This window comes from Solea senegalensis, linkage group LG10 (genome assembly GCF_019176455.1).
Source record: "Solea senegalensis isolate Sse05_10M linkage group LG10, IFAPA_SoseM_1, whole genome shotgun sequence".
Taxonomy (NCBI): domain Eukaryota; kingdom Metazoa; phylum Chordata; class Actinopteri; order Pleuronectiformes; family Soleidae; genus Solea; species Solea senegalensis.
Window position 1 is genome coordinate 16,786,481 of NC_058030.1, and position 17,643 is coordinate 16,804,123.

Consider the following 17,643-nt stretch of genomic DNA (forward strand, 5'->3'; position numbering starts at 1 on the left):
AAAAAGACTTTGCCGCAGGCCAGAGATTTTTAATGATGAATCCATTCATTATAGAATAAGGTCATTATGCTTTTGTTGTCATGAAATGTACACATTCATCATCAGTCCACCCAGGTCCCAAGTCCATTGTCTCTCTACACCGGACGTCCTTGACTGGAAAATGTATAAATCGGAGGGGAAGAAATATAACAAATGCAAACACAGACTCACCTGAACAGGCATGTACACACCAACATTCCCATGGACGGCAAACAAACATACCGTGATTATTTTTTTTTTTCTAATCCACGTGCGTCTCAACACCAGCTAAAATGCAGGGACAAAATGATGCTTTGTGTTGTTCAGCTGTTTCATATCCTTAACAGAGACTAAACCAGATATATGAGCCTGTAATGAAACATTTTATGCTAATTGTATTTGTTTATGAGCAAATTAATGGCAGCCGTGCAAAACGGATGATGATGTGAGCACATACACAACATGATAGGATTCCTGAGGAATTCATTAGCTGTTTGCAGGTAATTAGAGGAAATAATTAAGGTGATTAGAGTGTATCACGTGCACACACATACACGTACACACACACACACACACGAGTACTGACACTCTGGTACAGTATACATCAAAAGATCTCCCCTACCGCCCTCCCTGGTTTTATGCAACTCTTTGTGGGAAGTGCTGACAGTGCTGTCTAGAATAACCCAATCACATCACAGACAGAAAGATTTTGATCCCTTTTTTTTTTCCCCTCTCTCCTCATCTTCTCCGTCCTGTTTGCAGGTTCCACCTCCAGTCACAAATCCCTCATCTCGAGCTCGTCTACAATCTGACACATGCAGAGGTGGCACATTGGTGCACCAAAGATACAATCGAGTGGAGAGCTCTGGCAACACAATGCAGGAGTGATAAATCAACAAGCTGGAGCTCCCCAATATAGACAGCACAGCATCACAGACAATAGCTCGCTGTCCATCTGAATAGCAGAAATGTAGTACACACACGCACACACATACACACACACAAATGTCTACATAAGTAGAAATATAACTGCGGCACTCCTGCCACGCACATCCTGCAAAAAAAATCAAATGTTCATATGTGTAGCAGGAGCTGTAACGTGGAGGGTAAAACCCGCTGATTATCTGAGTGTAATAAGCAAGCAGCCTCTTCTCCAGTGTAATTGGTCTGCAGTGGATCTGCAGCCGAAGCTCATTAGTGTCACAGCAGAAATAATCACGCAGTAAAATCCCCTCCTGTGACTGATCACCATATATCATACACATACACACTTACAGATGCATGGATGATTCCCTTAAACACACACACACACACACACACTTGATAGGTGGAGCTTTAGTGTTATAATGCAGATTTGTGCATTAATGCAGGAGCTTGAGAGGAACTGTAATAGGTTGTCATGTGAATTGGAGGTGGTCTGATTTATTTAGATGAATCTGTGTTGCTATACTTCTGTGTCAAGGAAATTTGTTAAAACGTCTCCTTTGCTTCTGTCTTCTCTCAAACCTAAAACCTAAACACAGGGCTTCCCTGAACCCGACGTCGTCAAGTGTCTTCTGTCGTTCAAATCATTCCAGTTGAAGAATATGAGATTTGGTTGATTCTGCTGCACTTACCAACAAAAAAAAAAGATTAATTTCCTTTCCTTTATTAAACCTCACTTTCATAATTTCAGAAATTAATTTTTATATATATATTTTTTTCTTTTTAAAAGCATCCTTCTGTGTGTTTATGGCCCAATAAGGAACAAATTTGCTCTGAATCCAACCTCAAACTATCGCAGAACACAATATTGAAGCCACTGATGTACTAGAGGGAAGCAGTTATACTTGACTGCTCCTGTGTGGAGAAATACTGAGTAGATGCTATTGCAGTTAAAAGAATGTAGGGTCTTTTATTGTTTAAGATGAAGGTGAAAGGCTGTGTTTGTGTGCGTGGGTGTGTGTGTGTGTGGGTGGTGACTGATGAACCTGATTCAGAAAGCGGACCTACACACCGTCTGAAACAGAATCAAACTCCGACACCAAGGTATACACCACCTGCACCAGCAGTCATTTAAATGTCCTCCTGGGCCATCGTAACATCAGGAAAATTCAATCACCCTGTCTGCTGTTAGAGGGGGGACAACGTTCTCTGAGATTACTTGCAAAGAAACTTAATAGCTAAGAGCATTAAATGCTGGTTGTTGCTAGCACTGCTGCCAATAGTGAATAAATGGTTTTGGCAGTGTATCCAGACGGGGAAATCAATACCAAAGGGTTTTCTGTGGCGTTGGGCTTCTGTATTCATGTAAACATGGGAAGTGGTTTTCTTCACACCTCAGAGTGAGATTACCACTCACCACTGGAGGCCTGCCCGAGTGTAGAGGAAGATGCGGCTCGTAGCTTCTATAGTCTGGCACTATAGCAGGGAGATGAGATTTAATCTTTACCTATTCCAACACAACATATGCAAATATCAGGCTCTCTTTTACTTTTCTTTTTTTCTGGTGGTCCGCAGTATCATGTCAATACAGGGAAAAAGCTCAAGCAACATAACATTCAGTGGCAGCTGCACTGCATAAAAGGTCCAAAACTGTGTGATCGCTAATACAGTGAAGCTGTGTTTTATGAAGTGTTGCTGTTATGCTTTGTCAAAGCCATTGGCTCTCTTGCTCTTTCGCTGTCCCGTCCCCTGTTGTGATCCCCTCTCTTCATATCTCCATCCAGACTTCAGTTAGGGGACCAATGGAGGCGGGAGGCTGAGAAGAGGTGGATAAGGAGGAGGTGGAGTGAGGGGGCCACTGCTCAGCCATAGTGACCGGGTGAAAAGGCAGTGCAGATGTAATTTGTCCTCAATGGCTGTTTGGGAAGAGTAATTGTGGTGACATTGGCGGGTCGATAGTATGGATTTTTTGTTTGGAGTGCCCTGTGTGTGTGGTGCTAAGGGGAGGCCAGGAAATATAACACTGCTGCTCAAATACAATAAAAATGGATCGAGGGTGTGGTGGTTGTTTGCAGAGCTGGTAGCCATCGTTTGGCTGTGGATGTCATACTGTAGCTGCTGTGGTTATCAAATACACCCTGCCGTTCTGCCCTATTAACACCAAATGTTCCAGGCTTCAAACAGGTCTTTGAAACAGGTTTAAATGCTGGAACAGAACCATCCGTTACGAGGTTTCTCACTGGAGCAAATATGTGTCCAAATAAATGGCACAAAAGACTTGCTGTGAGCTGAAACAAATCCTGATCTGTTGAGCCCCCCCTTTTAATGCACTTCCCGATAAACCATGATACTGATATACAGCACTTAAAACGGTCCGTTGCAATAGCGTTTGGGCAGGAATGCTGCAGAGTGTCGCATATGCACATTAAATTGTCGACGCTATAAAGGGTTTGACTGAACAGACCCTTGTTCCAGTGACAGTACGGTAACAGCAGGGGGTGAGGGCGAAGCCTCAGGGGGAGGTCAGTGGCTCTGGTGTCCCAGTCAACTCTAACATTAATCAGGCAATGGTGTGTGAGCACAATGTGTTTTGCCCCCCCAAGAAATGAAATGAGGGGGAAGAAAAGGGTTTATGACACAACGTAGAGACACGTTGTCTAATGCAGCTTCGTGGACAGAGTCTACGCAGGTACACAGACATGTTCTTATTTTTGCTTATTTTTGAATTTAACATGATGTCATTTCAGCGTGGGATCATGGGAATTGTGTCTCCTTTGTTACTCCTGTGTAAGACTGGCACAGCAAACATGGGTAAAACAGAAGACAACACAACACACTGGCTAACTAGTAGAACCAAATATTTCCTTTCTCACTCTGACGTTTCATAGAGGGTTTACCCCAGAAATTATAGCAGTTGAGACAAGTTAAGTAGATTAAACTGGAAACCGGATGGAAACATTTTGACCAATGTAACTATCTCCGGTTTCCTCTCACAGTTACAAAAACATGCAGATTTGGGGATTAGGCAAATTGGACACTCTAACTTGACCGTAGGTGTGAGTGTGAGAGTTGTTTGTCACTGTGTTGCCCTGTGATGGACTGATGACCTGCCCAGGGTGTAACCCGCCACTCGCCCTATGTCAGCTGGGACTGGCACGGGCAACATGTGGAGGATAAAGCGGTAGGAGATGAGTGAATGAGCATGTACAATCAATGTTACATATGTTTTTAACCTTGTAAAAGATTGTTTTCCCAAAGCACAACCACAACAACCTCTGACGTCAACTGTACTTGTGCAGGGTGTGCGGTGCCTCCGATGTAGCTACCTCATCTTGAGGTGTCAGAGACACATGCATATGAGTACAGATGCATAATTTATCTGGCATTAATCCTGGAGTCTGCTCTCCACCATGTTGACAAGGAACAGTGTGTGTCCCATCTTACTAGGACGCTTCCCACCGCGCCAGGGCCGCCTCGTCGAACACAGCCAGGCCAGGCCCGTCTGTGTCAACCCTGTCAGCTCACATCAGATCGTGTTTCACTCCAAAGCAGTGCTCTTTGGGTAAAACCATTAACAGAGTCAACAGACACAAACAGGACCACATTTTGACACTCAGTCGCCGCCCTGACGAAACCAAGAACGACACCTGACGCGGAGAAAAGGTCACACGACTCGTCAAAGAGACAGGGGTGCTTCAGATGGAGGACGCGAGGACTCAAAAATGGACGCCTCCCGACAGTGATGATGGACACATGGCTGAAGCATGGCCTTCTGGGAGCGGTGGGAAGAGTGCACGTCCTGCCGGGACCTGTCCCTTCCGGTTCCTCCGTCCCGTTGACGAGTGGTGTCCTCACTGATCTCACATGATGAAGCTCACGCCAAGTGGGCAAATCGAATGTGGTTAAGTGTGAACTCTTGTTCATGTAATCAGGGACGACATGACCGTTGTGTTTGCAGAAGTGGATTCAGTGGATATTCACATGTGTCGTTATAAGATGTATTTTATCTAAAATGTAAGATTAACCACGTCAATAGTGAAATGACTGAAGTGTACATAATAGTGCTATATATATATATATATATATATATATATATATATATATATATATATATGTATGTATATATATATATATGTATGTATGTATAGGAAGAAGAATACAATATTCAAATGTGATGACATACTAATGTGCCAGTGTGTAACAATTAGGAGAGTTTACTGGCAGAAATGTAATATACTACCCTGAAGTATATTTGTATTAGTGTATAATTTGTTTCAAAGAAAAACTTTCATCCTTTTCATATGTATATTAGACGAGGGCCTCGCTTTACAGAAGCCAACATCTTGTGCTGTTATGTTTCTACCGCAGGCGGAATGGACAAACCACCCTGAGTGTGTGGTTTGAGGGTTGAGAGTTTCTACACATCATTTAATGTATTCTGGTTATTTAAAAAATAGGGAAAGAAAGGGAAAGATTATATCAAAGAAAATCTTTTCTATTCATCTGTGTAAATATGTGTCTTTCTTTTTAAATTCCAGTGCCAACCCAACCAGTAGGACCCACTGGGCACCAGTGAAATGTAATGGGTACTTCACTGGTTATATAACAAAATACAAACAGAAATGGAATGAATCTGTTCATCTAACTATCTTGGAACAAAGATATTATTAGTAACTTCTTTAAAGGTACAGCATATAAGGTGCTGACTGCGGCCACATGAAGAAACCCTCTTATATCTTCTTCTTAGATATACCTGAGATGATTTATTTTTAACAGTAGTATACACATACTGGTTCACAGTTTAATAGGAGCAGAATATCATATCAACACAGAGAGGTCGGCTCTATAGAAAGCTAGCAAGGCAGGGAGAGATAGAGGGGAAAAAAAAGGTGAAAGAGAGATAGAGAGTCCCTGGGGCCCCATTAGAGGCAGTTCTGAGGGCCTGTGACATCTGACTGGATCAGTGTTCTTCAGTCAGAGCCTCTCCTCTTATCCACTCCTCTGCTGGAGTCAATAAACACATCACCTACGCACAAACACATACGCACACAGTAACAGGGCCTCTAGGGTGAACACCAGATTAGTTCATTTAGAGAGGGTTTGATTCTTCCTCCTTGAAGGTGCACAGCTTCCTAAGGACTTAATGAGAATGTCAGCTGCTGTTGAATATGTGTTACACTTGGTAATGGACATTTTTAAAGGCACGACCATTTTGGAAATGGTTGTTTTTTTTCTTTTAATGTGAGTACAAATCTCCTCGGGCAGCAGTGCCGCATTGGACGTAAATGTCTGCAAAGACGTAAAACTTTTTTTTTGCGTTGTTGAGAAGTGGCATTTAGCACAGGCACACAACTAACTTGACATAAAAACCAACCGTTGCCCTGTAAATACTTTAAGCTCCACGCTGACAGTGTGGTGGCACCAAGCAGGGTGAAACTTTGAAAGTCAAGCGGTCCTTTATCCATCCCTGCTCTGACCTTTCTGCTAGGCTGCCCTGTATTCACTGGCTGTCAGTATGAGTTTGTCAGGAGCCATCCGTCTCTGTCCACCTCCACCCCCCTCCCCAAATCCCTGCCGACCCATTAGCCGATAGGATCCGGGGGAGCGGCGGCATGGCCAGCCTATGGGGGCCTCTTCTCCTTCCCTCCTCCTCAGCCCCGGTATCCACGTAGCACACAGCTCATCCAGATACCCCAGAGAGGCACAGCAAGCTGGCGATATATATACAGTAGCCTGTGTAGCAAAAGCATCAACACAGCACTACTGTCTGACATGAGGCCCATGGGAGCTGCAGAGAGGCTGATAGCTGCTGGGACACAAGGAGAGCTGGTGGCAATGCTGCTTCTCCAAACTGGTCTGTCTCAACTCTGCATGTCTGCATGTTTATGGACCAGGAGTCACATGTTCCTCTTATGTTTAAACTCAGCCCACTTACAACCTACAGTAAAGTCTGAGCTAAATGACAAGTTCTCACAAATGAGTTGAGAGAAAAGCTGGCATTAAACATGGCCGGCCTGACCCTTGTCAGAAAGCTGTCTGATATTGATGTAAACTGGAAAAAAAACAACAACATCTAATTGCAGTTAAGAAAATGACTAGAAAACATTCTGACAAGTATATAATTATATAATGACAGGCTACAAAACTGGAGTACTGTAGGTCAGAGTGAATGTGTTTTTCTCTCGTTCCAAACTGCATAAATTGGTAATGAGATTGTAATTTTTGGCTGTTGCTAGGGTGTGTTCATCTATTGCTTGTGAGTGGTGAGTGTGAATTATTGGAAGTGAATGTGTGTCTCTTTTCATTGCTTTGGAGTGTGTGTGTATCTAGTGTGTGGTAGGTTCTGGACCTGGCCAAGCTCCCCTACCCCTCTTTCCCTACTCCCGTGTGAAAGCATGGGCCTATACTTGAAAGTCCTGTGCTGCTGTTGTGTCTTATGTCCCTTACCATGTAGATTTGAAGACTGAGGGTGGCATCTCTTTGTAGTTCCTCCGTTGCATTTCCTTTTGTAGGCGGTGCCCAAGAGTTGATTGAAAGCGAAGTCTTTGTCCCTATCTCCAGCTGCTTTTCTGAGGCCCCTCCTGTCCTAAATGTTTTTAGGACTAGAGTTAGCTGCAGGGAACTGGATTTGCTTGAGTTAAAGTTAAAGATTTCTCACCTCTCATCCAACAGTCTTCTTCAGTTCTGTTTAAAAATGTGTAGCACCGTGTCTGAGAAGGTTCTCAGTGACCCAGGTCATAGTCAGAAGTTAACCGTTGACAAGTGGACTTGTTAAAATGAAGAAGTTTGGAAGTGGAGAGAGATGAACATACATTTTCTCTCACATATTGTTCTAAGAATGTATGTAAATACAATTGTGTCACACCTGCATTAAGAAAACATTGGCTGCTAGACCCATAAAACATTTTAGCAGTTATGTTACAGCTTGTGATGTACAGTGACTTTCTGCTTACACAGCTGATTGCTCTTAATGGGCTGATGGTATAGCAACCAATTAATACATTTAAGTTTTAAATAACTACTCTGTCAAACGTGCGGGAGAGAATTTACGTCCGCACTGAGCCATAGATTTACAAAAAGAGCTGATGCAATCCATTCCGACTGGAGACAATTCTCTTTTCATGCTGATAAATGTCACACCTGAGGTTATTCTTTCTTACACAACACCACAGTGTGTTGTTTGAGTCGGTGTTTGCCTCATAAACAGGAAGGAAGCGGCAAACAGGACTTGATGAGATGATAGCAGAGTGAGGAAGAGAAAGTAAACGAGAGTTTGGAAAGAAGTGATGCAGTTGTGAGGAATGGATGGATAGATGGATAGCCGGAGTGATGGAGGAGGGGTAGAAAGGTGGAAAAAGGAGAAATAGACAGTGAGAGAGGGAGGGAGGAGGCAGTAACATGTGATTAATGGATGGGTGGTAGTGGGGAGGTTGAGGCAGACTGGGAGAGAGCAGAGTGACAGTAATAAAGTGAACCTGCCTCCCATTCATCTCCCTCAACCCATCTCCTGTCTGACTGGTAGGGCTTTACACACTCTGACTAATGCCACGCTCCACATGCGGGCACAGACAGGAGTGCCACACACACCGCTTTTGGCCGCTATACGCCGCCGCATAAATGAACATGCACCTTCTTATGGCCTCCAATTGTCGGCTTTGAGCCCATCCAGAGCTCAATCATTCATCAGCAGTGATAGCTGTCTGAGAGATCAACACTACCTCATCGCTTTTTATGGCTTCTAAATCATATTGTGTATCAGACTCATCTGGCATAAAACAATTGCTGTCGTCGCTTTAACAACAGGTCAGATATGGCGACAGAGTTTGCGGCGGGACATTATGAGCACATGACCTTTCCTTAATGCAATGTGGGCTTTTTGTGTCCACGTCAGACCATAACAATGTAATGAACTGCAGGTCTTTTTTTCCCATATTTTGCCATGTTTTGCAAGGATGAGTCTGTTGAGTGGTGGGATAAGGTAAATAGTATGGTGCTTTGTGACCTTCCCTGTGGCTGCCATAATGAGATGCATATCCCAAATGAAGCCTCATTAACCTGTACCGTGCTGTTTCAAGTCGCTTGTTTTACATCGATTCCACCCTGGGAAAACGTAACCCCGCCATAATAGGGTTACCCTAGGGTTGATACCTCTGCTTATAACACGCTGCCTTCACTCAGACTTTCTGTAATTATAATAAATTAAACATGGCTCACAGTGGAGAAGATGGACCTAAACACTTTCATCCTTCCGAGTGTGTGTGTGTGTGTGTTGCATTTAAAGTGAACCTTTACTGACCTTGCGACTCACTCACATCCCCTAAACCTCCAACCCCACTGAAATGAAATACATGAATATTAGAGTCACCCCCTCCATATGTGCAGGTGAAAGTAATGTTGTAATAACCCATACATCAGTAATCATTCATCGTTCTTTTAACCTCCACAGTGAACCAGTAAATCACAGTGTTTGAATCCCACAAACCCCAAGTGAAAATAAAATGTACAACTAAATTGGCTTAAATTACTTTGGCACTGATTTGATGAAGGACCCTCCATGTTATTTCAATCATTAGTGGTTTTAATTGCTCCAAGGTATAATGAACACATTACTAATTGATAAGGAAACCAGTAACAGTAAAAAACTGGGGCCCCACCTGCATGGGGTAAATCTGTCTTCATATCAGCCGCATGACTTTTGCCCGGGCAGACAATAGATTAAACAATGAATGAATGATTTATTAGCTGTCGTTGTCAAGCTATTTAGATGGATGGGTGTACATGCAGCATGACCTCACTTCCTTGTTCTCTGCCTTGTATTTGAGGGTATGAAGAGAGGAGGGGGTGGACGGGGAGATGTTGGCAGGGCGGGGCAGGTCAGGCACACCACTGGCCACTGACAGGACCCAGCCACTTGATCAATGATCCCTGGTTTCGATATTGTGCCGGGGTGTGAGGCAGCTGCGTCTGAACTCCAAATACATGTGGAACGACAAAAGAGTGCGTCTTTAAACTGTATCTGCTTGTGTGTGTGTGTGTGTGTATGTGTGTGTGTGTGTGTGTGTGTGTGTGTGTGTGTGTGTGTGTGTGTGTGTGGGTATGTGGGGGGGAGTGCAAAGCCGGAGAAGTAAGTACCTTTACTCTCTCCAACCTTACCTCCCCTCTCTTCCTCTTTCTTCCTCTCTCAAATGGGTTACTCTGGCGATGGCCCTGACAGGCCATGGTTTGGATTTTGATTTATGTTCCTGTGAAGCTCAAATCAAAGATTCCATCTACTGCTGCTTTATGGCAGCTGGGATGATGAATGGTGCAGTCTCTCGGTCAAACCAAGCCTCTGTGTCTTTGCCCCACATTTTAATTGCTAAAGTAGCCAGTCATCGCTCAGCCCTCCTACCCTCTCCCTGCCTCCTAACCTCATCCTTTCTTTGCTTTTCAGCCCATTGTCTTTCACCCTCTCTCTCATCCGCACTAAATAATATACCGTTATCTTTTCAAAATGTCTGCATGGCATAACTTTCCCTGAAGAAACTTGAAATTGTCACCTGAAGAGTAGCCACGTGAAAAAAGAAAATCACTAAAAGATATTTAACCAGTGAAGTCTAACAGATATTCCTTAATATTTAGATAGAGTTTGTCTTTTCATTGTGCCCACATGATTTTACACCTCCAGCATAAGTACATGATATACAGCAAACAAGTCTGATGAGGGGGAAAATGCATTCCTGCATCAACATAAAAAGCCACTTTATTTGGAGGAAGAATGCGTAGATGTCAAGCTCTGATAGAGTTTATGTTTTCTCACTATTTTTCAAAAGTAAACACATTCTGCAGTACATGACATTACTAAGTAGGTTAAGTATAGCCCCGAGCCATCATCCATCAGTACAGAATGAAGCGAGCATATTCTGCTCGATGAGAGGTGAAAGTTTTCCACTGTGCCACGATGACATTTAATTTTTCACATCTCCTGCATGTTCCTGGGATGAATTTTGGCAGACCTGGTGCAATTTAGCTGCTTGGCAGTTTGAAATTGGGCGATGAATCACAACGTGGATTCAATGGGAACCAGTCAGTGTACAATATTTTCTGTGTGTCAAAATGGAGGGAGAGCGAGTGAGCACGGGAAACAGAAGGAGAGAGAGAGCTGCTGAGGCTTTAGATTGTGTTCTCCAATCATCTTCCACTCACACGGCCTATCATTCCTTCCTCTACCCCCTTCAAAAAACAAAGTGCCGGAGTCAACCCTTATATAAGAGGAGCCGTGTGTGGCTGCAGATGTCGAGCACTGGCAGAGGTCTTTAAGGTCTGCAGTTGGATATTTTGACAAAGAGCAGTGAAGAAAGAAATCAATAAAGTCAGGACTTTGCCAGTCACTGAGCAGAGAATGCAAAGCTCCTCTCCAGGCCCGAGACAAACTCAAAATGAGCAACCAATAGACTGACACTGCCTCTGACACAAGCCATTTATTAGCCTGGCAGCAGAATATGGTGGGATGCACAGCTGATGGTCTTTATCTGAGAGGACCACACCTGAGGAGTTGTAGTGGTGACTAAGTGTGCAATATGCGATCGTGACCACACTGCACATGACATCTGTTACATGCACGTTTCAGATCTGCATCGTCCATATTATCCGACTTTGCAATGCAGTATATTCTGATTGTGTTCAAGCTCCATGTTTGCATCATCTGCTCCACCGAGCACTGGAAAATGATCACCTCCAGTGGCACTGTTGTGTGTGAGACTGCACTTTGACCTCCTTGTAAGACCAAGGGGGGAAACGAAACAGGGACTGTTCGTCCAGGGACCATACCATAATATGGTGTTATGTTTGTTTTTTTTAAGATTGTACAGTATGTGGAAGAAAAAACAACATACATGGTTTATTATAGGTGTAATAATATAGGAAGTGCTGCTCTCTGTCTGACAAAATAACACTATTTTGAAGACATGTGTTGGTTGGTAATAGAATTTGTCACCTGTAATGTTGCATTACTGCCTTCTTCTGGATTTAACCATCCATTACTACTTCTCCTCATTCCCACTACTAAGAAACATATAATGCTTTAAGCTCTGAAATCCTTAATTCCACATATACAGTATATGATGGGTTATAACATGAATATTCTACTCTTACTGGTAACATTTTGGGGGAAGTCATTTTAGTCATTTCCTACAAGTGATTTAATTTAATTTAACAGGAAATATTCAGATTATGAAGATGTTGTTGTCTGTCGTCATGGCAGTGCTAATTAAACATGATCAAAATACACCCATACAGTCCTAAAGTAGTGTTAATAAAGCTATTAATAAAGAAATTATCCCCCCTTTTTTTACAACCTTTAAATCTGCTTGTTGGTTATTCATGTGTAAATATTCTAAGTCATGGCTTGATATTAAAGTCTGCAGTGAGGTTACATATTGCATGCAGCTGAAAAGCTTGCAGCCACACAGTAGAGGCATGGCTAGCACTGTTGCCTCACAGCAAGAAGGTCACAGGTTCGAGTTCTGGTTCGAACGAGGGCCTTTCTGTGTGGAGTTTGCGTGTTCTCCTGTTGTGTGTGTGTGTGTGTGTGTCTAAACTGTAGGTTTGAATGTGATAGTGAATGGTTGTTTGTCCCTGTGTGTGTTGGCCCTGAGGTGGACTGGGGACCTGTTCAGCATGTGACCCTGCCTTTTATCCTATGTCTGCCGGGAGTGTCTCAGCTCCCTGTGACCCTCATGTGGAGAATAAAGTAGTACAATGAGTGAGTGAGAGTAAAATGCTTCCATCTAAGGTTGTAGGACAAACAATAGAGACTTTCCAGGTAACATGAATATGTGAAAGGACACCACCAGTTTGGTTTGTCCTTTCTGGAGTGATGTAGAAACCTAGTGTTGACAAAGGTGGTCTCAGTGTAAGAAGACACACTTTAGATGTATAGATAAAGGAATCATTTTTGGCAATTATACATCAATAGCTACATTCTGTTCAATACTATATTCAGTTTCTTTAACTAGATTTCCAAATATTCAAATAAGACAACTGCAACTGTATTGTGGCTGCTCAAAACTGTTAAGTTGGACGCCAGAATGACAACCAAGAATGTACAAGACTGTCTGGTACAGGTAAGGCGACGTGGTGGAGTATGGCCTGCGCCTCTCAAAGTGTTTGCCACAAGGCTGCCACGTGACCAGACCAACATGCGGACCCGGGTTCTCAGTCCACTGATCCCCCGCTCCTAGATATGCGAGCGCTTCCACTTCCACTGTGTAAAATCACATCACCCTAAAGGGCAGAACGAATGAAAGGAAAGTGTCGTAGAACGGCCATAGACCAGTGAGTTGTCAAAGCCATTTAGGTTGGAAGAATGACAGAAAGGGAAAGCAAAGAAAGAAAAAGAGGAGGAGCGTAAAGTGGAGCACTCTTTAAACTATATCGTGCTTCTCTATGTTACAGATGTGACTGAACAGTGGCCTTTGTTTCTCTCCGTTGAGTGTAACAAAGCAGATTTGCAGTGCTATCCATCTCAGAGGGGCCTAAAGCTCCAGTGTGTGAGATTTGGAAGAAATGGAATATAAAATAATTCTACTGATGAGTGTTTTTTTTTCAGTCACATTTATGTATGATGTGTTTTCATTACCATATCATTTTATATGTACATCAGGAGTGGGTCTTCTCTGTGGATGTTTTTAATGGACAGACGTGGCACCCAAATGCTAACCGAAGGCTACCATAGCTGAGAGATATTCATCTGCCACATGAAACTTTACCAATAGATGTTTGTAAATCCTACACACAGTAACTCTAATGTTCTTTCATTTTGCTAACTGGGAGATTGCTGAATTGCTGTAGTATTACTATTCTTATTACTACATGCTATTTCAATCAAGTAAAGTCAGTCCATCACTCAACCAATTAAATCACAAAAAACAAAAAAGTATTCCATCTTTAATGTGATGCTTGCGTTTGGTCACATTAGCTATTTACATATGAAACAGTTAATCCTGGGGTAGTTCTAGTCATTGACTGATTGCTGCTAATTTATCTATCATGAAAGGTTGTCCACATTGCCGACGCGTACCTGTGAGTAAATGCTACTTTGTGAAAAGGCTGTGGCTCGTGTGTTTGTGTGTGTGAAAGAATTGCTGCTACCTTCAGATCTGTCTTTTTTTTTTTTTACCTTGCCCTCACATTACGGAGAGCAAGAGAGCAAGAGAGAAAAGGCATAGGTGACAAATGTGTTTATTTTTCAAAATATGATAACTAGATAATAGACACCTTATACTATAGTTTCAGTTTCTACCCGTGGAATTTATCACAGACATGAAAAAGTTGGAGTTGTAGGCATTAAAAATAAGAGAACTGTGACTATATCTGTAGTGATGTAAATGAGTTAACAGAACAGCTCTGTCATGAGCATCTGTTTCATATAAGACAAAAATAAACAACGGCACATTTTCTTTTTGGATAAGGGCAAATGAAAAACGTAAGCTCTCCTGAGGATCTGTGGTCATACTATTTGCAACCAACACAACACAGAGACGTGCATAGACACACACACACACACACCCTCCACCTTTGAAATCAAAATTCCACCCCTGTCTCTTCACCTCTTGTCGTTGCATACTTGATTTGATATCAAGCTGTAAAATGTAAAGTGAAGTCTTTTTGTGCATGCATGTGTGTTTGGACGTGTTCGCCCCGTGTCACTGTGCTTACATGTCTGGGGCGTGTTACGCTGATTCAGAGTGCCATTCCGTCGCGTGAGGACAGCCTTCACAAACACACTCATCATGCAGAAGATGTTGTCATCCTCCGCCTCATTGTTTGTGTAAGCGATGTCTCCAATCACCATCAAACACGTGGAGGTTTCACCCTCCCTCTGTCACTCTCCTTCTCTGCCTTTTCCTCTGATTGCACAAATTGTCCCCTCGTCCTTCTGCTCCTGCAGTCTCCCATCTCGTCTATCTCTGCTCAAGAGGTTTAACTACGAGAGAATAACAGATACTCAGAAACAGTGACGCACAGGGTAATGAAGTGCAGGGCACAGATTTATACCTTTACTGATCATACGATGCATCTTAAATGCCAAAAGACTGAGAGGCCTGCAGGTAACTTGTGACAGTGTATTGGGATTTGTATTCTGAGACTACTTGGGCCATGAATGCTGATCAGCATCCAAATATGTGTTATGACAGACATGCACGTGTGCATGCAGTTCACTTCACATGGCTTTGGATTACAGAATGAAACATAGCTGACCAAGCATATAGTGAAATTATATAAACCATGTGAGCTTGGCTGTTATTATTGGATTGGCAGTGTTGTATTAAGTGAGCAAATGTACTGATCAACCACTACATCAAAACCTTGATGACTTGATACCACTTTTTGGTGTTAATATCAGTCGTATACCATCTGTTCCAAAATTACACCCCCCTATTGTGTTTGTTTTCTTCTTTTAAGTTAAAATAAGTCCACATCGATCAAATGATCACTGCAGCGTGACAGACATTACCTTCACTCACATTCTGCTCACAAGACATTGGCGGTGCATGTCTCTCTTTAAAGCCTGTGCTTGGTGAACCATCAATGTTATATTTATGGGGTTTTTTTTTGGGATTATATCTGATGCGTGGCAGGATGCATTATCCTGTTAAAAGAGGACACTTGGTTTGCATACACCATACATGTCAAAGTGACATCCATATCAGGACATTATCCAGAGCATCCCACTGCCTCTGCTGCTTTCCTCCTTATCATTGCACATCCTGGGGCCAACTCTTCCCCAGGTAAACAACACACGAGTCTGACCCTGTTGCCAGTTCACCAACTGCTTATCTTTGGACCGCTGGGTACAACTCACAAGAGAACTTGCTACTTGTTAAACGTGTAGCAGGATCATCAATGTTATTCACTTCCACTGTGAACACTGCATGGAACTGAATGTTAAAATGATGAACATAAAACATACCATATAGGCAACATGTGTATGAATAGAAAATGTGACATATCGGTACAAATGGAATTTGATTGCTTAACATTTATTTATCTGTATATTATATATCTATAATATAGGAGCATCGCTTGTGCTGTTATATGATGACTATATTTTGACTAATGGGTTTACAGACTGTTTGCATATTATCAGTGACAGTAATTGCACACGTGCAGGCACACTTGTTAACATAGGTAAAATGATATATATTGCTTTTGTCTTTATGGGTTTGATGGGATTTGTTCTTAATAAGGCTAAACGATTAATCACAATTTCAAACAGCACAATAAGTCACTGTCAAAGGCTACAATTCAATTGTCTCCTTCTTGATTGTTGTTATGAATGTTGCAAACAATATGTTTAAGTTCTCATCCTTGCAACAGGGTTACAGAGTAGTTCATGTTTTGATGTTATTTTTAGACTTATTTAAAATGATGTCGCAAGTCAAATGGCAATACGGTAGAACAATTGCAATTAGATATTGTCCCTAAATTGTTCTGCATCACCATAGTTCTTCTTCATGCTTTGTACTGCTTTGTATCCACAGTGTGGAGGTGGCCTTCAATTGGCACCTTGGAATACCAATGTGCTTAATTGCGATCACAAAAATATTGGCTGTGGCTGTTTTGTGTCTCTGTGCGGGCAAGTTTTCCATTAGTGCTGTCACTTGCCATTATCATGGAACCAGTGAAGGCTTTTGGCAAGTTCCATTACAGCCCCAGTCCACCACACCCACCTACCCAAATATCCCCTCTCAAAATATGTCTTCTCATTACCTTATCGACCTGTTAGCATTCGTTACCAATAGCTGTAGCCGCTCCCCGCAGAGTACTCCGGATAGATTTCCCATTTTAGATCAGAGTTAAGTGGAGTCAGCTTCGATTGGAGCCGACATCGGAGGAGTTCTTCAGGGCAAACCATCTGTGACTGGGCTGATGTGTAGCTGTCACTGTGTCGTGACATGATATAATATGAAATGATATTGAACAACGCCCGTTTGGCACTAAATTGTTAGCAGGGCTTCAGGTCTGACAGCAGCCAGTTTATGGCTTTAATCCCAAGGTCCTTTAAACCTTGTTTGACATAAATTGAGTTTGGCTTCTTGACGCAAGAAAAAAGAGCAATGACAGAGAAAACACTTGGCGTTATTCTGTCTTGTTTGGTTGGAAATGGAAACTTTTTTTCTCGGTGCAGTTTCATTTGCTCTCGAGCCACACCAAATGCAGATGTCAAAGTCGTGCAGTGGTGGGCTGAGTATTTTTGCTGTTTAACCCACAATTTTCCACATACATTCCATATTAACGTGGCACCATCTCACAGAGGACACAGAGGTCTACATCCACTTATAAGCACCTTAAATTACAATAATGACATTGAACAGCTTTTGCTAGGTTTCTTCCATCTCAATGTTAGGACGCTGACATCGGCTTGTGATCTGTGATAAATCTGCTATGTAAACCTCAATGAAAACCATGAACACAGGTCTGGAGGACCCGTTACCATGACTAATGCCCTGACTGACAGCGAAAGATAAGACTCATCCTTCACCTCAGCCGAGCCCATTTCTCAGCAATAATGTTCATAATGGAGTCCTCCGGTGTCGTTATTGTGTGAATAATTTAAATAGTGATTTAGGTTACTGGGCACTGAGGTCATAGCCGCAACACCGAGCTCGCCTAATCCAGATAAGAAGCAGCTTTACTGCACATTTCTCTTTGATACAG